Raw genomic sequence first — 17,019 nt, forward strand, 5'->3', positions numbered from 1 at the left:
GTGCTCCAGACAGAGCATGGATTTCTTTTTTCCCTTCTGTTCAAGTTGTTATTTAAGTTCCAACTAGTTAACATACAGAGCAATATTGGTTTCAGGTGTAGAATTTCGTGATTCATCACTTATGTACAACACCCGATGCTCATCACAAGTGCCCTCCTTAATGCCATCACCTATTTATCCCATCCCCCATCTGCCTCCCCTCTGGTAACCATCAGTTTGTCCTCTGTAGTTAAGAGTCTGTTTTCTTGCTTTGCCTCTCTTCCCACCCCCCCCCACTATGTTCATCTGTTTTGTTTCTTAAATTTCATATATGAGTGAAATCATATGGCATTTGTCTTTCTCTGACTGACATATTTTGTTTACCATAATACTCTCTAGCTCCGTTCACTTCATTGCAAATGGCAAGATTTCATTCTTTTTTTTATGGCTGATTAATATTCAAATATATATGTATACACACATATATAGTTGATAATGCTGCTATAACATGTGCATGTATCCCTTTGAATCAGTATTTTTTTTTAGAGAAAGAGAGAGCATGAGCAGGGGAGAGGGGCAGAGGGAGAGAGAGAAAATCTTAAGCAGGCTCCTCATTCAACGTGGAGCCCGATGTGGGACTCCATCCCACAATCCTGAGATCATGACCTGAAATCAAGAGTTGGACACTCAACTGACTGAGCCACCCAGTCACCCCCAAATCAGTAGTTTTGTATCCTTTGGGTAAATACCTAGCAGTGAAATTGCTGGGTTGTAGGGTGGTTCTATTTTTAACTTTTTAAGGAACCTCCATACTATTTTCTACAGTGGCTGCACCAGTTTGCATTCCCACCAACAGTGTAAGAGGGTTCCCCTTTCTCCACACTCTTGCCAACACCTGTCGTTTCTTGTGTTGTTAAGTTTAGCCATTCTGACTGGTCAGAGCACGGTTTTCTGACAAATTTATTTTTTAAAGAAATTGTGGTAAAAACGTGTAGCATAAAATACACCATCTTAACCATTTTTAAGTGTACAATAGTATTAACTCTATGAGCACTGTTGTGCAACAGATTTCTAGAACTTTCTCATCTTGCAAAACGGAAACCCTGTACCCACTGAACAACAACTCCTCTTTTCTCCTTTCTGACAATTTTTCTTTTTTCAGGAAATCTCATGTGCACATCAGTATGTGAAGAGATACAAACAGTGCTGTTCTAGTCAAAGGCTGGGTGGGTGGCACCCCGTCTATTGGGCTCTCCTCTGGGTCGCTACTCAGGCTGTGTATTCTCTGAATTCTTAGGCTTCTCAGAACTATGATGGTTTGACATCACAATTACAGATTTTGCTCTTCCCCACTGTTAAGGGTTGAATTGTGTCCCCCCACATTCATATGTTGAAGCCCTTACCTCCAGTACTACAGAATGTGGCCTTATTTGGAGATAGGGTCTTCACAGAAATGATCAGGTTAACATGAAGTCATCGGGGTGGGCTCTAATCCAACATGACTGGTGTTCTTATAAAAAGGGGGATTTGTAAAGATGAAGGCAGAGATTAGAGTGATGCACCTGGAAGCCAGGGAACACCAGAGGTTTCTGGTAAACCACCAGAAGCTAGGGGAGAGAGCTGGAGCAGATTCTCTCACAGCCTTCGAGAGAACTAACCCTACTGACCCCTTCGTCTTGTACTTCTAGCCTCCAGAATGAACACACGTCTGTGGTTGAAGCCACCTGTTTATTACTGGAGCCCTAACAAACTAACAGCCCACATTCGCGGTCAGTGGCACTGGGGGTTGTTACCGCTGCCTGACGTAGCATCGCTAACACAGACTTAAGAGTCAGCCTGAGCAATTACAAATCCCCACGATGCAGGCGGGCCGGATCCGGGGACTCCGAGGGGGTCTGGCAGAACCAGCCAAGAGAGTCTGTGGCCTTCACATAGGATGGAGATCAAACTTGGGCTGGCAGGGAGTGAGAGCAGAGTTTATTGAAGAGATAGAGAAGATACAGGTGGAGGGTCTGGGAGACTCAGAAAGGAAAAGGAGGATGAGTCTTGTCTTTGTTTGGGATCTGGAGTTTTTACCGAAGACAGTGATCTGGGGGATGTGTCCTCTCAGACAACCAGGAACTGGTCGAACAAGGACGAGTGCTCAGGTGTCCTTCCCAAGTCAATTACGCCCGGGAGCCAAGGGTCTTGGGGTCAAGGTATTTGGAGTCAGTGGTCTTGAAAAACGTTCATGGCCACCTCACCCAGACACTCCTTAGATGTCACCTATTGTGCTGGAAGACTCCAAAGAAATCATTAACTTCTTGACCTTTAGGAGATGGACACACATTGAGTCATGTGTAAGGTGGGGATGCAGGTCCTAGCTAGAAGCAGGAAAAGAAGCAAAGGAAAAAAAAAGGACAGTTTTTTCCCTTAGGTTTCCCTGTCTCGCCCAGAGATATGACAGCTTTGAAATGCAATGCAATTAAATATTCTATCACGGAAAGTAATTAGCTCAGTGAAGAATGTGTTTTGAAATTGCCCCTGAAGGGGAGCAGAGGATGCCTCCCCAAAATATTCCTCTTTGGCCTAAGGATTATCTTCAGCTGGTTATTTTGAAGAAACAGACAAGAATAGTTCTGAAAATGGAATAGAAGTTACCCTTTTGGAAGGGACGTTTACACTTCTGTCCCAGAAAGAGGATGATTACATTTCTACAAAGTCTCATCAATGTTAGGGTGCCTGGGTCACTCACTCAGTTAAGTGTCCCACTCTTGATTTTGGCTCAGGTCATGAGCTCACAGTTCCTGGATTTGAGCCCCGACGGGCTCTGTGCTGACCGTGCGGAGCTGGCTTCGGATTCTCTCTCTCCCTTCGCTCTCTACCCCTCTCCTGCTTGTGCTCTCTCTCTCTCTCTCTCTCTCTCTCTCTCCAAATAAGTAAATAAACTTAAAAAAAAAGTCTCATCAATGCAGCAGGCAAGGACTTAAATTGGCCACCATACCATGTTTGCCTGATAACTTCCCATAAACTAGACTATTTTTCCTCCTCTATACCCAGAAGATTGCTGAATATTTATTTTTACGTGGAATTCTTTTATTTTTAATTTTTAAGTTTTTATTTAAATTCCAATTAGTTAACATACAGTGTTAACTGTATCTTAGTTTCAGGCCTACAATATAGTGATTCAACACTTCCAAACAATACCCTGTGCTCATCACTTCCTAGACATCAAGATATTCCACCACAAAATTTGCATCTTTCAAAATTAAAAGCATTTTTCTACATAGAAAAATAACACTTTCTCATTTAAAACCATTGTTTTAAAATCTTTAGTATTATCAATCAACCAGTCTACATTTAAATATCCCTATATTGGGGCGCCTGGGTGGCACAGTCGGTTAAGCGTCCGACTTTAGCCAGGTTACGACCTCGCGGTCCGTGAGTTCGAGCCCCGCGTCAGGCTCTGGGCTGATGGCTCGGAGCCTGGAGCCTGTTTCTGATTCTGTGTCTCCCTCTCTCTCTGCCCCTCCCCCGTTCATGCTCTGTCTCTCTCTGTCCCAAAAATAAATAAAAAACGTTGAAAAAAAAATTAAAAAAAAATATCCCTATATGCCCCCAAATCATATTTAACTCCAAAATAGGATCCAATTTGAGCTCAAGTATTGCAACTGATTGTTATTTCTTTAAATCTCTTAATATGACCAGTCACATTTTAATGGCATTTTCTTTCTGAAGGCAATGGCTCACAGTGAAAAAAAATACCTCAGATTCTGAATTTATCTGATTGTTTCCTTGTGGTATCATTTACTTTTTCCCTATAAACTGGAGTTAGATACAAAGGCTCAATTAGATCAAACCCTTTTTGGCAACAGTACATTCTAGATGGTGTGTTTTATTTCATATTGGATCTCATCAGGAGGTTCATGATATCTGGTTGCTCACCTGTGGGATGCTGAGTGAAGCCAAATGTGGTGGCAACATTTGGTCCATCCATTGTGACCAGAACTAATCCTGTGTTGTTATTTGACCCCATACACGCGTCCAGTTTCCCATCGATCAGCCTCCTACTGAGGTCAGTTCCTTGCTTGAATCAATGATTTTATTAAGTGCTGCAAAATAATGATTTCTTACTTTTATCATTTCCTATATGTTCTGTTTATTTTTCTCCTGTTAATACGTCTTTTATTACTGAGGGTTGGGGATGTCTCAGAAACTGAGAAGGATGGAGGGAAAATTCTTTTTTCTCACCTACAAGAGTTAGTTTAATAACGGTCTGGAATGGTGGAGAGATTTTTTTTTCTTTCCCTTTTGTTAGGATCAATATAGACTTGTGGATTTTTACAAATTCAATGCATTTTATTTTATTTTTTTTTAATTTTTTTTTCAACGTTTATTTTTTTGGGACAGAGAGAGACAGAGCATGAACGGGGGAGGGGCAGAGAGAGAGGGAGACACAGAATCGGAAACAGGTTCCAGGCTCTGAGCCATCAGCCCAGAGCCCGACATGGGGCTCGAACTCACGGACCGCGAGATCGTGACCTGGTTGAAGTCGGACGCTTAACCGACTGCGCCACCCAGGCGCCCCAATGCATTTTAATAAACAACAATCATGGGGCAGGGGGGTTGTTCAAACGGTCACAAATAGAACAAGTGGAAGACACTTTAAGCTGGCTCCTGGGTCTTTTTGACATGAGTCCTTCCTTAATCTTTTTTTTTTTTTTAATGCATATTTATTTTTGAAGGAGAGAGAGACAGAGCATGTGGGGGAAAGTAACTCCTTAATCTTTGAAAGTTTTCTTGCTTGCTTTTGGGTACTAAATCTGTGCCTTTGGTATGAAAGACCAAAATCACTGTTCTGAGATGGCAAGATGAGAACGCAGTGACATTACATCTTGGATTTTCAGTAATGAAAGTTTATATATATACATATATATATATATATACACACACACACACATATGTATATATAGTACATATAATACATGTATATATATATTTAAACTTTATATATATTTAAAAAGTGAGTTCATATTAGTATTTTCAATCGAATCATAGCAATACAGCATTTTTACCTAATTCTTTATCTCAGTCCCCTTATCTTTTATCTTACAATATAAAGAAATGCTTTTAAAAACAACACCAGGGGTGCCTGGGTGGCGCAGTTGGTTAAGCGTCCAACTTCAGCCAGGTCACGATCTCGCGGTCCGTGAGTTCGAGCCCCGCGTCGGGCTCTGCGCTGATGGCTCAGAGCCTGGAGCCTGTTTCCGATTCTGTGTCTCCCTCTCTCTCTGCCCCTCCCCCGTTCATGCTCTGTCTCTCTCTGTCCCAAAAATAAATAAACATTGAAAAAAAAATTAAAAAAAAAACAACACCAAAAAAAAAACAGTATTACTACTAAAAAATGTTTTTAAAAAACTTTTGTAGATTTTCTTCTTTTTTTTTTCTTTCTTAGAATGCATCCCAGTCAAGGTACATTATTTTAAAGTTTCTTAAAATACATCTTTCCTAGGGCGCCTGGGTGGCTCAGTCAGTTGAGCATCTGACTCTTGGTTTCAGCTCAGGTCATGATCTCACAGTTTGTGACATCGAGCCCTGCATCATGCTCTGTGCTGACGCTGCAGAGCCTGCTTGGGACTTTCTCTCTCCCTCTCTGTCTGCCTGTCCCCTTGCTCTCCTCTCTCTCAAAATAAATATTTTTTAAAAATTAAAAAAAAATCCATCTTTCCTCTGTGGAGTGACTCTAGGAATTTAATATACAATTAGGTTCATTTGTTTTGCTTTGCTTTCCACTTCAGCCATCGGGATTTATAAGAAATGCTAATTTTAGTAGGCAGTGACTCAGAAATCAGACCCAGATGAGAAGCCTCACTTTCATCGTCCACCTTGTTCCTTGTCTCTCCCCACCCTAGGCGACCATTTTTAATGATTTCTTCTTTATCCTGCCAGTGTTCAGTTTTGCAAGTGCATATTTTTTTCTTATTGTCCTCCTTTCCTACCCAAAATGTAGCATGTTGTTTATTTTTCTTCTCCCTTGCTTTTATAATAACTCTATATCCTGGGGATCTCCCCACAGTGCTGTATCTCTCCCTTTTTCTTTCTTCTTTTTCTTTTTTTAGTTTCTGAACTTTATAATTTTAATGAAACAAAACAAAAAGCAGGTCTCACAAACAGCAAAGAGGTTGTAGAATTTCCCCACAGTTTTCACGTAAGATAGTGATTATGAAACCGGTGTCCAATGTAAACACGAAACACAGCTGATTTCCTTCTTGGCCATATGCATCCAGGTGGTTTGTTTTGGAGTTACTGAATACTAACTTTTTATAAGCACCAGTCATTTTTTTTTTTTGAGAACCCAATTGGTTTGTCCAATAAGTAAACAGTGTTTGCTGTACAGCATTTTCCTTTTTTAAAAACCACTGAGCTAAAATACAGAATGTGTATGTGTCTGGATCTGAACCAAAACTTTTAAGATCCTAATTATCCTGAAGAATACTGAAGAGATTAACAGGGCATATCAAATACTTGTTATATACCTCATAATGGCTAAGGCAACTATTATAAAGAAAACAGCATCTCATTCAGAGGCTGCCCAGAGTTTGAACTTGATCAAAGTTTTCACACTTTTTCTGATTTGGAGTAGTTTCCCCAAATAGGGTCATATTATTAGAACAAAGTTTTATGCTCATGCCAAACAGGCTCTGGCACTTCAGAGATACATTTTTGTAGAGCAAGACTTCTTGCTCTGGACCCTGGAGACCATTGAGAAATTGAGAGGCCATGCTTAATGGATGCAGAGAGGAAGAGGCATACTTAAGCTCACGTGACCTTGAGATAAGCACAAACAAAGCTGGAACTCGGTAGCGCTGTTCATGTACCACCTGTTCCAGAAACACATTTTGCTTAAAGAAAGGAATTATGGTCCAGTTTTGCAATGTTAATAGCTACCAGTTTCTCAAAGATATTTTTTGTAAAGATCATTTCCTGGCTAGCAAGGAGTTAGGAAATTGGCCTCAAATTCAGATCAACTTTCTCACTGTTAGTCAAAAACAAAACAAAACACCTCAAAAAAAAAATGCAAAACAAGCAACAACAACAACAAAAAACCCACCAGCCAACAGGGGTTAAAATTGCACGATTAAGCTGGAAGGCAAATTATATGACATACAGAGAGGAATATACATCACCAAAATAGTTTTGAGAGCATGAAACACTCACGTTGAAACGTTTCCTCTGTATTATCCCAATTTTCATGAAAGGAAAATTGATATGTAGTTTCCTTCTTTACAGATATGAAAAAAGAAGCAAGAAGGCAAAGCCGAGAGAAACATGCTACACTGCCAAGGGCCACAGTGGCGTTTGGTTGTTTTGGTCTTTGTACCAGCAACTCCCACACCCACAGGAGAGACCCAGACCCTGCTGGACTACACGTTTTTCCTTGCAGTCCACACTCGAACAATGGACCCCACTCCTCTGGCAGCAAGTGTCTTTCCATGCCATTGCAATAACACGGCACTGCCACTGTCCGAGGGCTCTGGAAGCCTTTGTAAATGTACTGCATTAAAAGATCCACACCATTCTTGTCCAGGGATTGAACAGCCTTTTCAATATCATTAGCTTTAAAAGAGGTGCGCCCCTTCAAGACGATGCTGCCTGCTCGAGCCTTCACCGCCTGACTCTTGGTGTTGATGGGGGGATATTTCAGGGCTGCCTGTAGGGTAGCTGTCATGTTTCCTGTGATGGAGGTTAAGAGCTCTGCCTTTTTCTAACTGTATTGAGTTCCCTAATCCATCTTTTGAACAGTTTCACCATATTCTAGTGACTATGTATCCTCATAAGGGTAGATAGAGCCAGAAAAATGGATTCTCATGCCCCACTCCTCTTGCAAAATGGCATTGGCATACCTCCAATCAAGCTGAACTGGCAGACAGTGCTTGGGGAAGGAGTTCTGCATAATATCCCTTTTGATGGCAGGAGTGTGAGGCTTTTGAGCGCTTCAAAGATCAGTCTGTGGTGCAAAAGTGGCGTGGGTGACTATGTCATTTGCAGATTTGGTAAAGTCCACTTGGTGGCAACAGGGTGACTGGTAGCATATGGTGCTCTGTGGGCAGTGGTCACAGGGAGGGTCCCTTCGTCAGGCCCCCTCTGCAGTGATGTTTGGGGCCGTGTGCCCAGAGCCTTGAGCCTGTTTTTCCAGCTCATCCAACGTTTCTCTGAGCTGCCTGGGAGTCTTTAACAAATTTCTTTTTCTGCTTAATTGGCCAGAGTACGTTTTTCATGCTTACAACTAAGAACTCTGACCTAAATACTGTTTATGAAAAAATAATGATTAAACAATACTAAATACAAAGAGTGAGGAAAAAGAATGTACCATCTGTCCTTACTTCATCAGTAATAAATTATCTTTGACCCACTCTCTCAGCCTGTCCTTGACATTTGTTTTATCCTCATTACTTTGCTTCAAAAAAAGAAAAGAAAGAAAAGAAAAGAAAGAAAAGAAAAGAAAGAAAAGAAAAGAAAAGAAAAGAAAAGAAAAGAAAAGAAAAGAAAGAAAAAAGCAACCAAGTTTTGAATTCTCTGTTTTGCTCCTCCCTTGTACACGATGGTAATTGGAGATATTCAACTCGATGGGGTGTAGCCTTCTACCCAATGTCAGAATTTCCTAGTCTCAATATCCTCCCCCCGACCCTTCATTCTGGCAGCAAAGATGGCTTTGGGTATAGGAGATAGGAATGGGACAAAGAGTCAAACTATTGACTTTGGGGTTCCTACTGAGATTCTTTAAACCCGTCAATAAGGGAGATGTTCATCTTCAAAACACAATTTTCAATTTCAAGATCCAGATATTTTAGGGTACCAAGAAATTCAGTGAGTTGTCTGTTAGAAGTCCAAAAATCTCATCTTTGAGTATCAAGAGCAAACTGGGAGAACTCACACACTAATGTTTCTGCCAAAACAGAACATGGAGGATGTCATAAGCAGAGGTGTGGGTTTTATTGTACACTAAAGGAGACATAGCTAAGGAGGGAGTGGATCTGGAGAAGACTTGGGGTGACACAGGAGGACAGAATGAGCTTTGTAGACCTGGCTGCCCAAGAGCAGAAGCAGCCAAGAAACTAATGGAACAATGAATACCAGCAGAAGTGACCACATGACAGACCCTTGCCTGCTTCTGATACCGTGATCCTTGTCACATATCAGCTCACTGCTCAGAACATGGGAGCTGGACTAAGAAACGTTGCTCCTATTGCCATCACCATTTATATGAATAGGCAGGAGCGCTCCTTGGTCACCACTGGAATCAAACCCCTGCCCAGTTATAATAGGCTATTGAAAAGAGGGGACGGCTGATTTCCAAGAGAACATCGGTGCACAGCGGCATCCTGGGCACACTCAGACTTCCAGGGAAGGTCAAAGTTGGGAAGGAAGCAGAACACTGGATTCTGGGAGGCTGGGAATGCCACGCCTTGCTGGTGCCTCTGAGGGGCGCCAGCACTGAAGGAGCTGCAGTCAGGCTGCATAGATTCAGGAAGAAGGAAAAGGAAGGTGGGGGTGTGGGGGCTCCTATGAGGCCTGTGGGGCAGAGAGAAGACAGCACTGAACCCTCAGACACAGATCTGGGGAGTTAAAGCATAATGTAACTGGGACAAGGCTGGTAACCAGAAGCTTAATTTTCTCCTCTTTCTCTTGTGCTCTTTTCCAGCAGAGGTGGTCTCAGATGCTCTCCGTGACTCTCTAACCATCCAGCTTATGCCTAACCATCCCCCTTGAGGCTGGGACCCCTTCTAACTGGCTCCATGAGCCTCACTACCTTTGTTTTTCATCTCTTGGTTCCCACCCACTAGTCTGTAATGCTCGGGCCACTTTTGAGGGTTAACATACAAGCTTAAAAATAAAAATATTTGGGAATTAATACCTTTCCCCCCACCCCACCCCCCACATAGATTGTAAGCTCCTTTGAGATACGAACCCACCTTATACAAGATGCCTTATATTATGTACTACACAAACAGGATAGTCAAATATTAACTGACTGACATCTATTTCCCTTAATTCTGATGGGAATGTTCACGGCTCTGTCCTCAGCGTCACTGGTGACAATATCAAACAGCACTAGATGTTCCAAACGTGTTTGTTTTTCTTTCCCAAGAGGACTACCTTACATTCCCCAGAGTAGTTCACCTGGTGGCTTACCAAACCACAGCCTTGTCCAATAAAGTCATCTGGCAAATGACGTCATAGATACTGAAGCTAATAACCTTTAGGACAAGCCAAGATTTCTGGCTTGACTGCCGGCTTGAAGTATCTGCAGCCCTTGTTCATGTTTTCTTAACTTTGTTCCACATTTAATTTTATTAAAAACATTGTATTGATTGGCCAACTAATGAGGTTTAATAAAATACTATATGTAAACACTTGACCCAGCTTAGACACTAACCACACTCTCCCATTGTGAGCTATTCTTGTTACCGAATCTTCAGAGAAATGATTTTATTCATCATTCTCTCATGTTGCCATTTACCACACCAGATGAGAAAGCAAGGACTAGTTGTTGAACTTGGCTTGATTTGATATTTTTTTGCTTGATGCATTTTTAATGTATTCCCCCCTCTTCTTTTCTCTGCATTTTCTACCTTCTAAAGTGGTCACAAATATTAGCACGGTAAGAACTATATGAAAAGAAACTACCTTCTCTGTGCATTATTCATGGCCTTCATTACTCAGAAAGGACTGGCCTAGTTTTCTATTTCCACAGGGACATTTTGCACAGCTCACATGCAGTGTGACTGTTAGCAGTCATGACAGGTAATACTTTATTCATCTAGATCCCGACATCCACACACCCTAAAACTTAATAAAAAGCTGAAGCCCCTCTTGGGAAAATTGATTTACAAGACATTTACTGTCTATTTGGGTATTATGCCTATTCTGTGATGGATCTCTCAGGACCCTCTGATGGGACTTAAGTCAGTAAAACAGGTAGGGGACACTTCCCTGTGTTGAACTTGCTTCTCCTCTACTCAAAGAGGTAGTGTGACCCTTTCCTACCTGGGAGCTCTAAATGATGACTGCCGATGACAGTGTTAGCCTGGTCCAACGGTTCTAAATTTTCATCTGTCTCCCAATCACCTGGGAAGTTTGAGAAGAGTCATAATCCAGGTCTCTCTGCTTCTGCCCTCACCTTTACACACAGGTTTTAACGCACTAGGTCAGGGAGATGGTCCCAGGAAGTAGTGCACCAGGTCACTTGTTGGCAGGCAGTGCCCAGAACAGTGTGAGGAGTGCTGGTAGATGCCGTTCACAGGTTTTTTTCATTCAGTGAGCGTTTACTGAGTGTTCAGGGTAAAACTGGATATCATGAACGAAAACTCTGCATTCCGTGTAGGAGACAAAAGATGCAAAATACTGATGAGTAGAGGGTCTGCAAAACATGTTCACCTCCATTTTTTCCCCTCCGTGCCACATATGTGAGAGGCAGTGATTGGTGTTTCCATTTTACAGAAGAAATAACGTAAGTCATTTCTCCCAGGTTCTATGGCTGCTAGGTGATAGACATAGATAATATCCAGGACTTTTGACCACTGGGGATAGAAGGAAGAAAACTTTAATGATAGGTATACTAACCCTCTGAAAGACAAGGGCATAAAGCTGTGCTTACACAAAGGTCCATTGCTATGTTTACCACAGGGAAAAATTGGAAACAGTCTAAATAAGGATTTGGTTAAAAGAATCCAAGTATTGTGTATTCACACAATGGAATACTCTGCAGTCTTTCAAAAGGAAAAGGTAGATCTTTACTAATGGAAAAAATGTTTGTGATGCATTGTAAAGTTTTAAAAGAAACCACAGAACTCCATGTACAGAATGATCAATTTTATGGATAAACTATGCATGTATTTAAAATTCTTTGAGGCCCACACCAATGTTTACAGCAGCACTATCAACAATAACCAAATTATGGAAAGAGCCCAAATGTCCATCAACTGATGAACGGATGAAGAAGATGTGGTATATATAATGGAATATTATTCAGAAATCAAAAAAAATGAAATCTTGCCATTTGCAACAATGTGGATGGAATTAGAATGTATCATGCTAAGCAAAATAAGTCAAAGAAAGGCAAATACCATATGATTTCACTCAAGTGTGTAATTTAAGAAACAAAATAGATGAACATAAGAGAAGGGAAGGAAAAATAAGATAAAAACAGAGAGGGAGGCAAACCATAAGAGACTTAAATACAGAGGACAAACTGAGGGTTGCTGGAGGGGTGTTGGGTGGGGGGATGTGCTAAATGGGTGATGGGTACTAAGGAGGGCACATGTTGGGATGAGCACTGGGTGTTATGCGTAAGTGATGAAACACTAATGCTGAAAACTAATGAAACACTAATACTGAAACCAACACTACGCTGTATGTTAACTAACTTGAATTTAAATAAGTAAATTAAAAAAATAAAATTCTTTGAGGCCATTTCCATCTACACCTTGAGAGAGAGAGAAAGTGAGAGAGAGAGCACTATGGAGAGAGCGAGCGAGCGAGCGAGAGCACTATGAAAGGTGCAGATTACTGCTATATTTTTTGGCACCCTGGTGAATAGTTGCCATTGTAAAAATACTAGTCAATAGAGCCTTCACTTGACCCTTTATGGAACAAGAGATAATTTCTCTAAGTTGTATGTAAATCTGAGACATATTTGGTATAGAAAGAACTGCATTAGGGGTTTTGGCCATTGGTTAGGGTCTCTTCTCCTTAGAATCACAGCTCTGTGGGAGCCTGGGTGGCTCAATTAGTTAAATGTCCGACTCTTGATTTTGGTTCTGGTCATGATCTCAAGGTTCCTGAGTTTGAGCCTCACATTGGTTTCCGCACTGACCATGTGGAGCTGGTTGGGATTCTCTCTCTCTCTCTCTGCCCTTCTCCTATTCTTGCTCTCTCAAAATAAATAAATAAATAAATAAATAAATAAATAACAAACTTTAAAAAATCACTTTTTTTTAACATTTAAAACAATTTTTAATGTTTATTTTATTATTTTTGAGAGAGAGAGAGTGTGTGAGCGGGGGGTGAAGGGGGGTTGCAGAGAGCAAGAGAGAGACACAGAATCTGAAGCAGACTCCAGGCTCTAAGCTGTCAAGCACAGAGCCCAATGTGGGACTCGAGCTCACAAACTGTGAGATCATGACCTGAGTCGAAATCGGACACTTAACCAACTGAGCCACCCAGGTGCCCCTCACAACTTTTTTCTTAACTATAATTATAATGCTATTCTATTTCATATGCTATAACAGAGTAACATTAATGTATGTACCCAAAACAGCAATAAAATGAAGGTATTAGTTTATAAGAGCCAAGCATTGTAAAAAAAATTTAAAAATTGTCATATACTTTGCAAAGGGAAATGCATTTAGGAAGAAGATTGTCTTTTGAAGGTGAATCTTTGACTCTTGAAAGGCAAGTACTGGCTGGAAGAAAGGAAAAAAAAAATAAAAACACATATGTGAAAAATAGTCAAAGAAGTTTTCCAATTCACAACTACAGAGTGCAATAAGATGATACTTTATTGGGGCGCCTGGGTGGCGCAGTCGGTTAAGCGTCCGACTTCAGCCAGGTCACGATCTCGCGGTCGGGGAGTTCGAGCCCCGCGTCGGGCTCTGGGCTGATGATGGCTCAGAGCCTGGAGCCTGTTTCCGATTCTGTGTCTCCCTCTCTCTCTGCCCCTCCCCCATTCATGCTCTGTCTCTCCCTGTCCCAAAAATAAATAAACGTTGAAAAAAAAAATTTAAAAAAAAAAAAAAAAAAAAGATGATACTTTATTGACGTTTCCTTGTATGCTTTTCCAGAATTGGGTAATGTGTATTATCATTATCATTCTGCTTTTAGCCCATCATGGTATGCCTTTCCTGGGCAGGTCCTAGGGGGACAAAGATGGCAAGATAATATCTCTGCCTTGGAGAGTCAAGAGTCTTACCCTTTATTTTTCAACCTGCAATAAATTCTGTTCCAGGTAAAACAAGCGTGGGCAGAACAAATGATGGGCAAAGGCTCTTAGGTGAAGAGTCTCATGTCTTTAGTGGCTGATTTATTATTTTTAACAAGATGAAATGATTTTTTGTGCTTGTGAATACTGAAGTTTGGTTTTATTTTTGAAAACAAAAGATTACTTTTTTTTTTTTTTTACTCTTCATGAAAACAAAGCCTAAAGGAAAATAACAATGCTCATTAGAGTGTCTTATCACATTTCTAGGTCATGGGCCCCCCATCCACGCCCCCTGAAGAATCTGATGAAGATAAGGAACTGTGCTCGAACAAACCCATGAACTATTGCAGCTAGTTTTAGGAGCTCAAGAATGACCAAACCTATCCATGGACACCAGGAAATCAATTCTGTTCTAGAAGGCTGTTCTTTTCAAATGTAAATCTGATACTCTTCAGCTATTTTTAGAGCACCTATACTATGAAAAAGCACTATGTTAGATGTAGGGTAGTAATCTGCTTTAACAAGCCCTTCAAGTGATTCGTCAGAAGCGTCAGCATGCTGAAGTTTGGTATCCACTAGCCTAAACCAAAATATGCCGTACGGAGGCCCTGGCCCCTGGAGGTGAGTTTTTATCTATTTGGTCTGATGTGGGGAGCCAGTCATTGGTATTCCTAAAACATCTCCAGGAAATCCCCATATGCAACATAGTTGAGACTTACTGGTTTAAATACTGGAATGTGCCTTCTGTTCCTGATAAACACCCATAGCCCCAAAAGGAAAAAAATCCATGGTCTACACCTGGTATGGCTCCCAGCATGCATGCACTGTGGCTCCAGGCTAGGAGCCTTAAAGGACTAGGCAGCCCTGCTTCCATCACAGGGCACTTTGGAAATTGTGTCCCGACGCCCCACCTCCCTTGGACTAATTCACCCTTCAAGAGCAGGAGCTCCAAATCCCGTTTTCTAGTTAATTAATAAATATTAATTTCTCTTTTGGGTTTTTTTTTAAATGAAAAAGATAAAAGACAATTTCTGAATTGTCTGTATGAAACTCGAGGATAGGAACTCTATTCTGTGGGTGGAGGCTCTTACCTTCCAATTGCTGTCCCTAGCAACAAATAGATCAATTTTTGTTACTGATCAGCCTCTCTGCTAACAGCTTCTGTTAAGACATCTATTTCACAATGAATGGAGAAATCTTTGCTTTGAAGAGATCGTAGGCTTTTGATTTACATGACAGGCAACTTTTGCAAGTCACTGCCCTCTGGAATATCTGCAAGGGGTCACAAACATCAGATAAAAGTCACTGCCCTTCCTATTAGAGTGATCTTTATTAAATAATGGGGTATATCTATTATTATAAAGTAATAATAGCCACCATTTTATTGAGCAATTAGTACAGATAGCCACTGCATTGGATCTATTGCATACATTATTTAATATATTTTTCACAAGAATTACTCAGAGTTATTATTATTCCCATTTTGTAGATGTTGTTCAAGGTCAAACGTTCAGTATGCAAACCCAGACCTTTCTGATTCTAGAGTCTATGGACTTCTAACACCACGTTGTATGATCCTCTCTCTGATTGCAATGCACAGAGCCCTCACAGTCATATGCTTCCTAAATGACCCCGGGGAAAGACTCATATGACAGAACTCCAAACTCCTCTTCTAAGAGCACTCTTAAACTGTTTGACAAACTACTTGCACCACTGCTCGCCATCTCCCAGTTCTAGTTGCTGTGAGAGCTGCCTCCAATTTAAGCTGGGAAAACATTCTTATTTGATAGGAGATTTATCTTGGCATTTGTATGGAGAGCCTGTAGAATGGATGGACTCATACAGTCATCTAAGACTGCACTGAAGTCACATAGAATAAAATACCTCTCTAAGAATGACCTGCTTTCTTTGGTAAGTTGAAGAAAAGTTAAACACATTGTTTAAGCAACGAACTATCCATTTAGGGCCCGATGGATGTGATATGTCTTTATATTAAAGAGAATAAACATACATTTGCCAAATCTTCACTTGGCTTGGTTACGTGATCCCGACATGACAGCCTGTGGGAAGAGTTTCAGGTGAAACAGAATTTTAGCACGTGCTTGCTATTTAACAACACCATGGTTCTTACAGATCCTAATGACTTACTTGCCTTAGAACAAAATCGTCACATTGTGTTCTGTAGGCAAAAGCAATAGGTGCAAAGTCTTTCTTTTACAGAATTTCACACTTACACCTCTATTCTCTGTGAAGTCTGAAGGACCACTTGTAAAGCCTCCAGAAGCCCTTCGGTCCCACCAGGTTAATTACTGGTTCACATGTGGGAGACGCACAAACAGTTCTGCATTTCCTTCCCCAAGGCTGCTTCACTCCTGGTATGTTGCAAATCTGATTTATGAATGATAATTTTGAACCTCCAGCTTTATCATGTTGGATTATACAAGTGCATTTCATCAGAAAGGAAAATAGAAAATAATAAAATGACCATCTCAGGGGAAAGGGAAGGCTTCAAGGGAAAATGGTATAAATGACTTTGGCCCACATTGCTTATTTCATCACAACCATGGTCTCTAAATGCTCATGCTTCATGCTGGCCTGGAAATGCCAAATGTTTAAGAAACAGATGATGTTGTGCTTTCTAGGAATATTGCTTTCTTCATCCACATGTGAATGTTGATTTATTACATCAACAAACATTTTCAGAAAATCAGAGTTTTTAATCCATGAAACATTTAATCCGTCAGGAACCAAAGTTCTTGGTACAAGTAAAAAGAGAAATGACCAAATTCAGCAGTTATTATATCAAATGCCACTGCCATTTTATTTAAATTTATTCATAGAAGATCAGATATTGAAATAACTTTTAATTCTCACAGTATCTTTTGTTTTTTGAGAGAGAGAGAGAGAGAGCATGAGTAGGAGAGAAGGGCAGAGGGAGAGAGACAGAGTCTTGAGCAGGCTCCATGCTTTAGCATGGAGCCTGACTTGGGGTTTGATTCCACAACCCTGAGATCATGACCTGAGATGAAATCAAGAGTGGGATACTCAACTGGCTGAGCCCCTCAGAAGCCCTATCAGTA

General features: G+C 40.9%; 1 pseudogene; it reads right to left on the reverse strand.

The window, feature by feature from the left end:
* Positions 1-7,382: 7,382 nt before the first annotated feature.
* Positions 7,383-10,281, reverse strand: LOC122490539 (annotated as a pseudogene).
* Positions 10,282-17,019: the final 6,738 nt, after the last annotated feature.

The sequence above is a fragment of the Prionailurus bengalensis genome, chromosome B2 (assembly GCF_016509475.1).
Source record: "Prionailurus bengalensis isolate Pbe53 chromosome B2, Fcat_Pben_1.1_paternal_pri, whole genome shotgun sequence".
NCBI lineage: Eukaryota > Metazoa > Chordata > Mammalia > Carnivora > Felidae > Prionailurus > Prionailurus bengalensis.